The following is a 15,955-nucleotide window of genomic DNA, read 5'->3' on the forward strand; positions in this document are numbered from 1 at the left end:
ACTTTCTTTTCTGAAGTAGAAATTTTCACTTGTAGGCATTTTAAATATCTTGTTTTTCAGTGGAGTCAGTAGTTGCGCACTTTTTGCGGAGCAGTGTTTAATTTTATAAAATAGATGTTTAAGCTTCATTAAAATTATATCTGACTTATTAAGTCCATTACAGCTATCACCCAGTTACTCTTTAATAGCAAGCCTTTGTTTTGTTAACAAGCTGTGTAGCACTGAACATAAGCACTGAGGTTATAGAAGCAGTTTCCTCTGTTAGCGTGCAAGTGTGGTTGAACAGAGGGATAAGGTGATGTGACAGGACATCTCATCTCACTTTCTTGTTCTGCAGTATACCAGATGGTAAATGATGGCTGTTCTTGTCCTTGTTGAATTAAGAAATAACACAATGCCATTTCTGCCAGCATTAACATTGAATGTCCTTTTTAATTATCTTTGATGCTTATTCTCAGAAATGAATGCTATGGTGTAGCTTCAAAAACTATAACAATCCAGTTGATAACACTATGAGTTTCTCTCCAGATAGAAAGGGAAGTCCAAAGTTACTGTTCCTTAGTTTTAAATTGTCATATAATTGAAACTGAAAGTAAATAATGTGGTTGGAAAGCCCAGCAGAGAGTTCAAAAGGCTGGCATATTTGGTTAAAATGTGAAACTGGTAGTTTTTATTCATCTACACATCTACACAACACATACAAGATATGCACAGAAATAAGTGATGAGTAATACATGAGTAAGACAGTCTACTGAAGTACAAAGATTCAAGGGATCCCAGGCTGCTCAACTCAACCACCCAAATGGCTTCTTGGGAAATATATTTTAAGTTAACACCATTCAAATACTTATTCAATGACTCACCATCCAACAGTCTGCCTGTGTAAGTATTTTTCATCACTGTTACTGGTTTGAGTAGGTCTGAACTTTCCATTAACGACTGTGTGGGGATGAGGGATGCTACAGAGTAAGCATGTGCAGATTAGGGTTTGGACCCACGTTATGTTTTAGAGGTGACTACAGGATTTCTGATAATTTTTAAACCATTTTCATTGGCAGCAACAGAAAATACCACATCCAAGGAGAAGACAGTAGAATTCCATTTCCAGATACCGGTAATCACTCGTTATTTTAAGGTTCACACTCCAGTGTCAAATCAGAAGAAGACTGCTTTAAGAGTCAAACAAAAGTAAAAACAGATGTTACAAAAGTCAGGAGCAAAGTGCTTAGCCATATACTCCATATGAGCCCCATACATATAAATGCACTTACAATATGTATCATATTGACATGCTTGTTGACATGCAGTGATTGGCAGCCCAAGTGGATGCAGTGCTGCTGTGCCAGTTCTGTGACTAAGATAATGAAAGTATAAGTGCATTTAAATGTAACGGAGCTGCGTGGAATGTCCACATTGTGTTTTATTCATTGTTTGTCATGTCTGTTTTGATCTTACATTCTGTGCTCAGCATCAATGAGTACTTAAATTGGAAGAAACACCCAAGCGGTTATCTCTATATGGGTTCTTGTGCCAGATTATTAAGTCCTTTAATATTTAGTTCTCCCACAGTCTCCTTTATCTGCTGCCTTGTTCAAGACTGAAATAATTTACTGGATGCAGGAAATGAAAGGTTCCTAAAATTTCTCCAGCCCTAGACTTTCAATATGCAAATCTTCTCTGTCTGAGCAGCACAATCAGAGCTCATCCCAATAAGTGGGATGAAACAATGGGAGAGAAACAAAAGGTCATATAACACCATGGGAAATTATCCTTTTGACTTTTAACATAATCCAGTGTGATGGACTGAAAATTATTATGTGTTACACAATGCTATTGCTGGAGAAAGCAAGTTAATTTGAATGCAAAAAAATGCTTTCTGCCATCTTCATTTAGCTTGGAACATAACTCTCTACTTTTACTTGGCTGATCAAGCTACTTGAATCCATGCCATGATGACCATGAGACTAGTGTAATACATTCTACAAGATGTAGCCTTGCCCATAGGAGTTTGAGGAGCCTTTTGTTTTTGTTTTTAATTCCATATGTTTTTGTTTTGTTGCTGTATTGTTTTCATAAATAAGTTGTCAGACAAGCTTTCCACCGGGTTTGAATCATGTAGAGAAGTGAACATAATGTACTTTTACTGTCCATTCTCACAAGACAAATATGTTTTTGAACCGTATGTTATTCAGATAAAACTCATGCAAATATATTAACAAATCAAACTTTCAAGGAAGTGGATCCTAAGAATGCAGTCTTAAGTGTTCTAGAACAGCAGTTCCACCAAGGCAGCAATACTTCCACTAGCCAAGGAGGACAATTTCTAGTGATTTACCTCTCACAGGGTGTTTCCGCACTACAAAAGGGAGTGAAGGTCGACTCGGTTCCCTTCAATGGGGGGCGATTCCTGGCTGTCCGCACAGCAACTTCCTTGGCCCCCTGGAACCGAGCTAAGTGGGCGGGTACCTGTTTCACTCCTCGATCGTGATTGGCCAGGTTACCGGAGGGAAGCGGAACGTTCTTTGTTTTTTTACGGTTTCCGTGCGTGAGCTACGTAGCATTGACAGCTGAACTACTTCCGCGAAGTCGGAGCTACCGCTTCTTGCCGTAAAATTTTTCCAGTCAGTGATTTCTCCTCGTCACTTTGAAACGATCTCGATATGCGTAGCGAAACATGAAACTGTATTAAAAGCGCACTCTCTACCCGTCCGACTCTCCGTTCTGCGCGCTCTTGACGAAGCGGCGGCTCCCTGATTGGTTGAATGGATCGCGGTGTCGTTTCGATGCGTCCGCATTTCGAAGCTTCGAAGCGATATCGACCTTGTTCCACCAGCGAGTCGCAGTTCATAACTGCGACAGGGATGTCGCAGTTCCGAGCGGGGGGAACAGAGACAAGACAACGTCGAGCTCGGTTGTAGTGCGGATACACTGAGTTGAACCTGAGTAGAAACCGGTACAACACAGTAAGTGCGGAAGGTCCCACAGGTACACACGACTCTCCCACTCTTGGCCCCCAGCACTATTCACAGGGGTCCAATTGAAACACAGAAGCTCAGTAGGGGTGGGGATGAAGAGAACTAAAACCAAAGAAGATAGATGTGGGGAAAGGCCCTCTAGCATAAGGGGGGAGGTCTGATAACACTACTTAGTATTTAGGCCAAAGTATTTAAGCCAAAGTGTTCTGTCTTTATTTCTTTAAAATTCTTTTGTCAACAGGCTTTTAGCTTGGTTTTATTGAATTTGAAGTCACACCAACTGGCACAAACCTGGATTGACAAGCCCCAACCATTTGTATGGTATAGATAATAAATAGTTTACTTGAAGAAAGTGCCATTTAGTTTACTTGAAGAAAGTGCCATTTATGTGAACAGACTGTAGCACTGTTGTTATGGCAACTGAAATGGATTTTTTGTTGCCTATTCCATAGATGACAGGAGAATTTAATCATAAAGCAACACTTAATTTGGAGAGAACATCTGACAATTGTGCATTTAGTTTGTGATGATATAGAGTGTTTCTTTGAATAGACATTTTAAATATTTTTATTTAATTGTGTTCACAAGTTAAAGAGCTGATAAACCATAATTTTCTACAAAACAAATGTATTAAATTACATGGTTCAGTAATGCCAATATCAATTTAAAATTTTAGTGAAACATGTAAAACCCAATAAAATGAAATCTTTTCTTAAAACCCTAAATTCTCCAAAATATTTTAATCTCCTTTTTTACTATCTTTTTAAAAAATTCTGTATCCTTTTCCAATTTCTACTTTGGTGGTTATCAGATACTTTCTGGGTTCTACTTAGGCTGGTAAGATAGAATATACAGACCGGGGGAATGAATCATATTTCCAGTTAGTACTGAACCTAGTACTGTTTGTCTATGCTGCTGTGATCTCCTTCATGTGTGAAGTCTGGGACAATTGCTTCCATTCCCCCCCTTCAAAAGGGCCTTACTGCCTGCTGTGTAGGCTTACCATTGTCTAGATCAGGGGTAGGGAACCTGCGGCTCTCCAGATGTTCAGGAACTACAATTCCCATCAGCCCCTACCAGCATGGCCAATTGGCCATGCTGGTAGGGGCTGATGGGAATTGTAGTTCCTGAACATCTGGAGAGCCGCAGGTTCCCTACCCCTGGTCTAGATGTTACCCACTGCCAGGGGTAACTAGAAAGTGATTTCAGAGTGATTTCAGCTTTGGCAGCAGTGAGTGGATGCAGAGGCAGGCTGCCTTCAGAGCAGAGGTTCTTTATTGTGATTTCAAGCTCTTTCCAGGCCAGACTGCCCAGTACAGAACGAAACACAGCCCTCTTTATACAGTTTTTCACCCAATCAGAGGAAGGGGGCAGTCCCCTGCCACATAATACAGACAATCTAAAACAAAGAGCAGGAAGACAGTCTTTTGTTTTTGCTGATGGGATTAAGTCCCAGAAGAAAAGGCTGCCAATGAATCTTGAGATCCTAGAAGTGGAAACTTCAATAGTCCAATGGGTCTTGAGATCCTAGAAGTGAAAATTCAAATAGTCCAATGGGAAGTAGGGTGATGTCCTCCAAACAGCCAAGGCACTCCTTGTAAGTCCAAAAAGGTCTTTTGTTGAGGTTGACAAACTTATCAGATTGTAAGAAGGAATTGTCCTTACTTTGCATTTTCTGATCTACTTCCTTGTTACCTAGCTAAAATAAAACTACTAAAATCCTAAGAGGCTTCTTCTATTAATACAATAAAGTAAGAAGAATATTTCTAATCCATTTCTCTTCTTGTCTATCACTTAAAGGTTAGCCAAAAACATTTCTTAAAATATAACTTACACAACTTACATAAAAAGATGAATCATACATTCAGCAAATATAAAATTACTGATTTTAGTATTCCTAGATTTTCTAGTTTCCTGGTTTTTGACAGACTAGGGCACACAACTTCACCACCTGTCAAGAGGCTGAAATATACAGAGGAAAATTGGGACACACAATACTAAACATTTTGTTGTTGCAATAAGTTTTAGGACAGCTTATTAGTTATTTTCATAGGTGTAAAATGTATTGTTTCATATGCTTTATGGCTGTAATTAAAATTATTTGGGTTTTATAGCTATTATGAATCATATTGGATATTCTTGGAATCTGAGAAGAGGATAACATTCTGAATAAAGGAAAATTAAACAAGTATTTACATTGCTGTCAACTTGTTGGGAACAATCAATAAATTAAGTATAGCTATTGCTGAATTAGGATCTGGGAGATGCAGAGACATAGCTGGGAAAAATGGTGTCTGGGGCACAATGGTGCCCCTGCACTCCGTAGTAGCTATACTCCCTGCATCCTCGCACCCTATGTTTTTCTGAATACTTTTTCTGAATACTTTTTTCTGAATTTTTCTAAATACTTTTACACCAACAGTCACCTGTGAACCACACAAAGGAAGGCTTTTAAATTATACCCCAATTTTTGCATTCCTTGTATTAATTTATAGCAGTGCAAAAAAAACCCCACAAACCAAACTAATGACTGGAATGAAATGGAGGGAAAACGAGAGATGGTTCACAACTGAACTCTTGAAGAATCAAGGTAGACAATGGTGGGATTCACCAGGTTTGCACCACTTCAGCAGAACCAGTTATTAAAAAGGTGCTTGTAAACAACCAGTTGTTAAATTATTTGAATCCCACCACTGAAGGTAGACCACAAAAGTTAAAATGGTATAATTGTTTTAAGGATGCTGTTCTGCGTTACACACACATTTCACAATCTCTGGAAATGAACTGCTGTTCAATTCGGGTTATAGGGAACATTTTATAGAATGTAAAAGAGAGGACATCCAACACCTTAGGCTTATTTAGCTGCAGATTTGATAAGAACAAAAAGTACATGTATGAGATAACTGCCCCATGTAGCCATGAAACAATGAACTTGTTATCCCTTAGACCAAACCTAAGTTTGCTATCTGTCACAAAAATAAATCATTGGACATCTAGTATCTCTCAGCTGGTACCATTTATGACTGTGGGTTGGCCAGTATAATGTGTTTGTATGAACTTTACTTGATTATTTGCTATTGGATAAGGTTTTTGAGCTCATTAAATCAGTTCAATTCACTAGTGTGTGGATTTGTCTCTGTTCTCAGCTAGAATCTTTTAAAAAATCTTGTCAGTCTCCAAAAACAATCACTTGTTTGCAGCAGTGGCATAGGAGGTTAAGAGCTCGTGTATCTAATCTGGAAGGACTGGGTTTGATTCCCAGCTCTGCTGCCTCAGCTGTGGAGGCTTATCTGGGGAATTCAGATTAGCCTGTACACTCCCACACACGCCAGCTGGGTGACCTTGGGCTAGTCACAGCTTCTCGGAGCTCTCTCAGCCCCACCTACCTCACAGGGTGTTTGTTGTGAGGGGGGAAGGGCAAGGAGATTGTAAGCCCCTTTGAGTCTCCTGCAGAAGAGAAAGGGGGGATATAAATCCAAACTCTTCTTCTTCTTCTTCATTGCACAGAATAAGGCCAATGGCAGTATCATTTGTACACTCATTTTTTATTTTGTAGCATAATTGAAAGGCCAGTGTGTCCTCCACACAGTGTGCTAAGGATAAATATACAATTAAAATCCTAAAGCTCTGTTGGCAGCAAAACAAAATTATTGAATTTGTCCTGATATTGTTGAGATCAATAAGTGTAAGAATCCAATGAAGTCCATTACATTTGAAAAAACTTGTACGTATATACATTTTAAAAAGAAAACCAACCATTTCATGTGCTTCATGCATTTTGGCAAGCACGGTGACTTTGTCTTCATCAACATTACTGATATTTTTGGATAAAACTTCCAATATGATTGCGTCGCCCAAGTGGTGATTTCATCATCCTGGCTTCCTCTGACCGCTTTCTGCTTGCTAATACTGTTTGCCCAACAGAACTAATGATAACATTTTTGCAGTCATCATCTCCACAGAGTCTGCTTTACTACACATAAGCTCGTTCACTATATAAAACTTCCTGACATATTCTTGGAAGGGAGCAGAATAGTTTAATGTAGATCTTTTCTTTGGTGAATGAGAATATGACTATTTAAGTGCAGAGAATCAAACAGAAAGCTGACCAGAGTTCAAGTGATTCTTACTTTTGACTAGAATACTGATAAACATTTAGAAAGAAAGGCAGACCAGTAAATTTGCCAACGTTATTAGAAGCATTGCAAGTGGTATCTGTTTTTGCTTATCTATCATTTTGAATCCTAACCTTTTTTTGTGCTGTAGACAACAAAGAGGCTGGGAAAACACACTGCACTAACTTGTGCAGGGTTCCACGTGGCTGGTGGTCCAGTTTGTAGGGCTCTTAATCCATGAGTCACCTTATACTTGTGCCACATTCACATGGTAATGATGTGACTTCCTTCCAGGTCATAAATTGCAGAAATGTAAATACCGCACTAATGTAACAGAAGGAATGGATTAAGTGTATTGAAATGAGTTTCTGGACCTCATAGGCAGAGCTTGATTTATGCTCAAGCTAATTATATGACAGTTTATGATATCAGGCTATTGGAGTGGCACTCTACAGATGCTCCTAATTCCTAAAAGTCACTAAAGTACTATTTTTAGAATAGTGCTGTGGAGCATCTGAAACTTGACAGCACTTTTGTAAGGAGACTCAAAGGGGCTTACAATCTCCTCCCCCTCCACTCCCACAACAAACACCCTGTGAGGTGTGTGGGGCTGAGAGAGCTTGGAAGAACTGTGAGTAGCCCAAGGTCACCCAGTTGGCATGCGTTGGAGTGCACAGGCTAATCTAGTTCCCCAGATAAGCCTCAACAGCCCAAGTGGCAGAGTGGGGAATCAAACCCGGTTCTCCAGATTAGAGTGCACCTGCTCTTAACCACTATGCCACTGCTGCTCCTATCCAACATGATGCTTACCGGTATATGTGTATTAACTTGTGATTATCTTGCTTTTCACAGTTTTTCTATATTTTAGAACAATATACAAATGTTATTCCATTTTTGTAGGTGGAGATACAGACAGAGCCAAAGCATGAGGACAGGAGAGAAAGGGTAAGTTTTATAGGGCTCAAGTGGGGTGCTAGCAATCCAGTCATGTTATATTACCTATTTATTTTATTACAGAAATAAAACACTTTTGTCTGTCATGATGCATAATGGTGCTTATGTTTCACAAATTTGTAATGAACTCAGAAGATAATGCACGGGCAATGGAAGTAAATTTATTCATTTTAAACACCTTTATATTATCTTTCCCCCAAAATAGTAGACAAGGTGGTTAACATCAGTCATTATAACATTTTAACATTAAGAATATTTAAAATAATTAATTTTTATATATATATATACATACACACACACACACACACACACACACATATACGGGGAAACCTCCACTTAGTTCAATCAAAATACAACTCAGAAGGTTCACAGTATTTATTAAATATAATATTGTTTTTTTACAATACTTCTCTGCTGCCTTTCTATGCCTTCCCTTGTTGTGTGAAATCAGTCTTAAGCTGCCACCTGGTTTTTCAAAAGTTTGAAAGCAATGTAATAAATATTACAAATATTTATGAATGAAAATGCATACGCTATGATCTAAAGGACAATAGATGGCATATAATGCTGTGACTGTATGCAAAAGTATGGAATCTTGTGATGAAGTTTGGGAATAAATTCCCATGTAGGTGTTTGCAAGAGTTTCTGTGTAAGATCAGTTTTCCTTCTCAACCAGACTTCCTCTGGCTATGTGAGCATGGTTCAGCAGACTGGTGTACATTTTGCAACAGGTCTTTATCTCTAGAATCTTTTGTTTCATTCAGACACACTGAATGATTTAATTGACTACATCAAGCTGACAGCCACTCATACTGAGATTTAAACATAAGTATTAATTTCTCTTTTATGAATTACAGCCCAATTCTACAGGAGGCCAAAGGAGTCAATGGACAGAGCATGCAGCCACGGCAGCTTATTTGCCCCCACTGCCTGTGTAAGGAGCACCCCTGCTGGCAGCGAGGACAAAGGCACCAGCAACCAGGCAGCCCTTAAGTCCGCAGTGACGAAACCCAGAAGCGCATTCCACCACAGAGCTACAATGGTGTGATTGGATGCCAGAGTGGGGGCAGGGTGGGCTGGGGCATTCCCAGAAGTGGAGCCAACTATAGTCAGCTTCTACTCAGTCTTTTGTGTCATAAGTGCTGCAGCCAGCATCCCAAAAGGGTGATGTTAAGCCCCATTGAGGTTTTTCACATTGACAAGGACTTTTTTTCCCCTGCCCCCTCATGCCACCTGAAAGCCCTCTGCAGGCAGCAGAGTGGCATGGCAGCAGCTCAGTCCCCAGATGTCTTGGGCTTTGGATGCGGCTGTCTGTTAATTTCCTCTCAAAAGTCCAAATGTAACTCTTTAATTTAGCAGTTTTGTCTAATTGAAACAGCTAATGGCTCTTTCCCATCTGTATAAGATTTATATATGTTTGATTCTATTAAACCACAAAAGAGACATCAATCCACAGCAGTTCTAGTTAATTTATATATCCTTGCCCACTGGTAGAAAACCTTTCTTTTTGCCAGAGAAAACCTCTGCTTCCAAATGAATCCTAATACAACTCACAATGTTCACACCAAGGCCACAATAGATTGCCTGGTAATTGATTGCATTACTTACTTTGAAGCTGTCTCCATATCAAATATATTACTTTTGAGAAAGTCATTCACTGAACTGTGGTTAAAATTGATTTTGTGTTATTACTTTCTAAATCTATTCACTATCAGTGTAATTATTTTTCTTCTCTATTTCTTTTAGGTGCTTCTATCAGAATACCACACTAGTTTTGAGTCTTAACTTTATTTGTGAATTTCCTTGAGCAAAATCTTAAATTCTTAATAATGGAATAAAATATTTTGTAATCCCAGTAAATATTTGTAATATTTTGTAATCCCAGTAAAGATATAACAAAAGACAACTTCTTTAAAAAACACAACCACTCTGTCCTTGGAAGTGTCTTGTCTAACTGAAAAAATATAAAACAAAACAGATATCTAGTGTTGGCAAGGTGGAACTGAATTAACAACCTGGGTTTGTCCTTGAACTTACTTCATATTTTTCATACCTAATTATTTTATTGCAATCTTTCATCACAAAATTTCTTGGTGGCAATTTGTCAGAAAAATACAGCTAACACATTTCAGCCATTCATTAAACTGGAGATTAAAATCTTGCTGAAATGATAAGAGTTGCTATTATTCACTTTTGATATTATGGAGCTATACAGCAAACTTGCCTTGGAACTTGTTTAATGGCTGATTTTATTATTGTATTATAGTTCTTTTTTTATCTTTTATGGGCCACCTTGAGCATGGTTTTCATAGAATGGGGCATAAATGTGGCTTAAACGAATAAATCCACCAGAGGAAATAATAAGAGAACAGAACATAAGTATTCAAACATTGTTTGCACTTACATTTTACATTTATTGTGCATCATAAACAAATAAAATCCATGTGAAATGCTCCTCAGTCCCAGTTGATATCAGAAATGTTCAAGTACATATGTAAAATTTGTTATCCCATGCACCCTTAGATTTCTGAATCAATGGATCATTTGCCTGTTCTAAAAATGAGCACAAACTTGGGCAATACCTCAGGGAGAGGCTTGGAATTGCAGACAAAGTACTTAGAATGAAAAAATATGAAATATGCACATAGGTTGAAAGTTGGGGAATTACAGAAATGCAAATAATTAGATCACATACAAAAATCACACCAGTGTATAGGAAATAAAGAAGCAACAACAAGCAAACAAGAGTCTTAATGGAAGCTGTCCTAACTACACTAGATATTTCTCTCCTCAGGCTGATCCAGAAAGCCATAATACACAGGGGCGTAACGAGGCAAACTGTAGCCCTGGGCAAAACCTGAGTTGGATGCCCCCCCCCCCCATGGGCGGTCACTCCACCACGACCAAATTTTTTTGCACCAGGACATTGGTGCCTGCAGGGGGTGCATTTTTAGACATATCAGCACCAAAATTTCAGCATATTATCAGGAGACTGTCCTTATGCTATCCAACAGGTTTGGTGAGGTTTGGTTAAAGGAGTCCAAAGTTATGGACTCCAAAAGGGGGTGCCCCCATCCCCCATTGTTTCCAATGGGAGCTAATAGGAGATGGGGGCTACAGTTTTGAGGGTCCATAACTGTGGCCCCCCTGAACCAAACACACCAAACCTGGAGGGTATCATCAGGGCAGTCTCCTGATGAGACCCTGAAAGTTTTGAGACTGTGACTTCAGAAATGTGCCCCCCAGCCTGCAACCCCCATTGCCAGCAATACAGAAAACTCAATGAAGAACAAAGATTCTTGGGCAAATTTCTGGGATATTCTTGCAGGGAATATTCCTACATTTTTGGATGTATCGACACCAAAATTTCAGAGTATCATCTGGAAACTGTCCTGATGGGACCCCCCAAGTTTGGTGTAGTTTGGTTTAGGGAGTCCAAAGTTATGGACCCTCAAAGGGGGTGTCCCATTCCCCATTCTTTGCTAAAGAGATGGGGCTACCCTTTTGAGGGTCCTTAACTTTGGACACCCTGAACCAAACTGCACCAAACTTAGGGGGTCAAGTCAGAACAGTCTCCAGATGATGTCCTGAAATTTTGGTGCTGATACGTCAAAAAATGCACCCCCTGCAGGAACATCCCAGAAATTTGCCCAAGAATCCTTGGCCGTTTCCACACGGCCATGCTGGGAGATGGGTCGGCGTACATGACGCTGACCCAACCCCCCTGGGACCGTTCGCACGAACGGTCCCGATAACTAAAGGGAAGACTGCGCCACGGAGCACGGTCGCCCGATCGACCTACCTTCTCTGCGACTGTCTGGCGCGTCACCGAGGCCAGGGGACAAGCCCCCCCTGCCCTGTGCGACCGCTCCAGAGTCGCAGGGTAGGGGGCATGTCCCCAGGCCTCAGCGATGCGCCAGACGGTCGCAGAGAAGGTAGGTCGATCGGGCAAAGGGGGGATGGCGCCTTCCAGCCACTGCCATTCGCACGGCAGTGGTTGGAAGCCGCCATTTTCCCAAAGCCTCACTCAGGGAGCGAGGTGGGAAAATGGCGGCTTCGCGCCGCTGGAGAGGAGCAGCTGCGCCCCCCAAGTGAACAGCTCCCTGGTGATGGCGTTTTTGCCATCCCCAGGGCGCTGTATTTGGCCCGTGCGGAAAGGGCCTATGTTCTGCATTGAGTTTTCTGTATTGCTGTCAATGGGGGTTGCAGGCTGGGGGGGGGCACATTTCTGAAGGCACAGTCTCAAAACTTTCATGGTCTCATCAGGAAACTGCCCTAATGATACCCCCAGGTTTGGTGCAGTTTGGTTCGGGGGGGCAAAGTTATGGACCCTCAAAACTGTAGTCCCCATCTCCTATTAGCTCCCATTGGAAACAATGGGGGATGGGGCACCCCCTTTGGGAGTCCATAACTTTGGACTCCCTGAACCAAACCTCACCAAACTTGGGGGATAGCATAAGGACAGTCTCCTGATGATACGCTGAAATTTTGGTGCCACTAGCCTAAAAACCCCTCCCCCTGCAGGCCAAAAATGGAAAACCACTAAAAATACCCAAAAACGAACCCTGCATTTTGATGCCCCCACAAGATGGTGCCCTGGGCAGCTGCCCACCTTGCCCAATGGGCATTACGCCCCTGATATACTACACCATCCATGTTGTTATGAGTTTACTGTGTCCCCAGAAAGAAAGAAAGAAAGAAAGAAAGAAAGAAAGAAAGAAAGAAAGAAAGAAAGAAAGAAAGAAAGAAAGAAAGAAAGAAAGAAAGAAAGAAAGAAAGAAAGAAAGAAAGAAAGAAAGAAAGAAAGGGGGTAGAAGGACAGAAAGATGTAGGTTCTCTTTTCAGTGAAGGGTTGAGACTTGGAAGAAGGAAGAGTGAAAGAAAGTTTCATATGTTGCTTAGTCCAGAATTCTTAATGTAGTTGAAAAAAGTCCAAAGTAGTGTGGGGGTCTAGGTGTAAAGAGTGGTCACTGTCCAGTCATTTCAGAGGCAATTCTTGAGGCCCAAATTTAACTGAATTCCTCTTTCGCTGGAATGCTAATGTCAGCCTATTTTCCCTAGGACGCTTACTACTGGTGTCAAGGGGAGCATTTTTAGAATCTTGTTTGTTATTGCTTTAGATTTTTAGTTGGTTTCTATTTGGATTTTTGTACTGATAAAGTGGAAGATGGTCAAAAATGATCATAAGGAAGGAGGCAAGAATGATTGGTGCTAGGGAAGACAACAGAGAAGATAGGATCATGGAATCTCCTAGTGTGGTGATTTTGTCGCCTGAGTGGCAAACATATTTAACGAGGGCTAGGAGATGGCTAGAAGATCCAGCATGAGATGGATTGACTCAATAAAGTAAGTCACAATAAAGCAAGGATATTTTGCTCAGGCCTTGCAAACTGTTAATGATAGGATATTTTGGAAGTCATTAATTCATAGGATCTCCATAAGTCAAAAGTGGCTTGACAGCACATCACACGCAGGAGATGGTTGATGGCCTTGGCTTTGCTCATTATTAGAACTCCATGGAAGTCTGTATCATTAGGTAGATTCTGGGTAGTCCTAGAAGGTGGCTTATTGTTCTGCAAAATTCAATTAATTATGGCCTGAATTGATGAGCCCTAAGGAAACAACAGAGTAGAACTATTGACTGGGGAGTACCCAAGTCTCCACTGATAGCTGGCTACTTCCTCATGAGTTTGGTGCCCTGATTGCCTGCACTATAATTTAATGTATCTCTTGTAATTTTAAAAAGTGTACGGCCAAAATGCCATGGAAGGGATCCAAGAACATGGCTCCTGATGAAGAGCTGTTTCTGTGTTATAATGGTATGGAATGAATCAGGACTAAGAGTAGTATCTATAATACTCCACTTAGTGGTTAATCATCCATCATGCATTTTGCATCTTTGGAACAGGAATGACATCAATTTATGGGTTGGATCGAACAAGCATTTCTGCTCGGGCTCACCTCCTCTTCTTTTTTTTATAGCCACTCATTCCACACATTTTTGTCTACTCAGGTCCCATAGTCCCAGCATAATTTTTGGTAGTCAAGGGGACACCCTCCTCCCTTTTTTACCAGTGGAAAAAAAGGTGCCTGTGTGGCCATCATTGTATAGCTGACAATGTATCAAAATCGCCAATTTGGGCACCAATTGTAAATGGATTCAGAACAGAAATAGTCAGCTATGCAATGATGGCTTCACATGCATTAGTTGTGGGGGGGGGGGGAGTTTGCAAGATATTTCATTTGTGCAGAAACAATATGCCCTTATTAATGTTTAGGAATATTAATTTTTAAAGTGCTGTTTTAGGGTGGCAAATCACATTTCCCAAGATATCCCAAAACTATTTGCAGCACCAACACACATGTTAAGCTACATAAAATCTAAATCTTATTTTCACATTCTGCTTACCATTTCAGTTACATCATTTTCAAATGGCAGCTGTGCTTTGAGAAGCAGGTTTTTAAAAGTGGCCTTTGTACAAAGTCCAAAGTCCAAAAAAACTAGATAAGTAGTTGGACTCTATAATCTTACTGTCACAGTAAATCCCTTGTTATATTGTGTCTCAGAAAATAGGTTCTTTGATGGGGTTATTCAATATTGAACATGCTAATGCAAGTCAGAGAGCCTACTGAATTCACCAGCTGATGAATTAACCAACCACTATTCAGAGCCACAGTAAGGCATGTTTTACTTAATCATTCGCCAATATACAAGTTCAGCATTGTTGAGTCCTCCCCACTTCTTTCATTAAGGTTAATTTTGTTCTTGCACAGAGTGTGCACAATGTGGATACCAAGTTGTTTAAATTGTATCATCATAATTCTTAAATGCCTCACTTCATGCCTCCCATTCACACAAACATACCAAATGATCCTGAACTGCTTCGGTTTTATAGCAGTGCTTTACATAAAATATTCTGACCAAATATTAGTTTAGTTTGCCTTCTTTAGACCAAAGTGGAATTGATTTCTATCCTTCTTTGAAATTTAACTGAATGGTTTTTGTATGAAAAATAATATCTCAATATCTTACATTTATTTAAATTTTACTCCTCATAAGTAACCTTAATTCAACTTTTTAAAAATGACAAAAGGTTAAAAACGTATGCAATTTGAACCCTCAAGACATTTGAAGTTTATGTCAATCCTTTGCAAGTTTGAAATGCAATTGTGAACAGTCTTGATCCACTGAAATCAACAAGACAAATCTTAGCCATGAAATGCATCGTTCCTATTTTATTTCTGTTCTACACAAAAACAAAAAAATATATAAATATGGACAATTGGATTAGAAGCCAAGGAGTTGCAAAGGATCTGCAATGTATACAACATTGCAAACTGTATTTGAAACAGTGACATTACACTGTTGCCCAGATGCTAATATAAATGTAAGATACCTTAGAACGTTGTCCATGGTAATGGTGGGTGATGAATAAATTTCTTCTTCAAAGCCTGGACAAACCAGTCAGGATAAATAGCAGGTCAGTATATCCATCATCACAGCTGTCCATGGTCTTTCCAATCTGGTAGGTTTCCAATATATATGCCTATGACTCTAGCTTTACTGGAGGCACAGCTGACAACTATACATGTGCTGTCACTATCATTATTATATTTCAGTCCTTCCTTACAGCCAAATGTCACAACTTTTCCAAAGTGCTTACCACAGCTGATCTGCAGCGACCTGCAATGGCCAGCTGAAATTCCCAGCCTCTTGCCGGCACTCCTACACCATCCCAAACTATGCCGGTGTTTTGAGGTCATTCTGTGAGGTGGGGCCACACCTAGTGGCCCACTAAGTGAAAATCAAGGGAAATCAAGGTATCCCTACACCCTGCTAGGGAGGAATTCTCAGCTTTTTTTCCTTTCAAATTTGAGGGCTTCCCATGCTGGAGAAAAGCCATCTGGAGG

The 15,955-nt window shown here is 40.2% G+C and overlaps 1 long non-coding RNA gene across 1 annotated transcript; it reads left to right on the forward strand.

The window, feature by feature from the left end:
* Window positions 1-1,049: 1,049 nt before the first annotated feature.
* LOC125439034 lies at window positions 1,050-10,369 on the forward strand. Its single transcript, XR_007245467.1, has 4 exons — window positions 1,050-1,114; window positions 7,991-8,035; window positions 8,902-9,086; window positions 9,791-10,369. It is a non-coding gene; the product is annotated as an uncharacterized LOC125439034 (long non-coding RNA).
* Window positions 10,370-15,955: the final 5,586 nt, after the last annotated feature.

Source organism: Sphaerodactylus townsendi, linkage group LG09 (assembly GCF_021028975.2).
Source record: "Sphaerodactylus townsendi isolate TG3544 linkage group LG09, MPM_Stown_v2.3, whole genome shotgun sequence".
Taxonomy (NCBI): domain Eukaryota; kingdom Metazoa; phylum Chordata; class Lepidosauria; order Squamata; family Sphaerodactylidae; genus Sphaerodactylus; species Sphaerodactylus townsendi.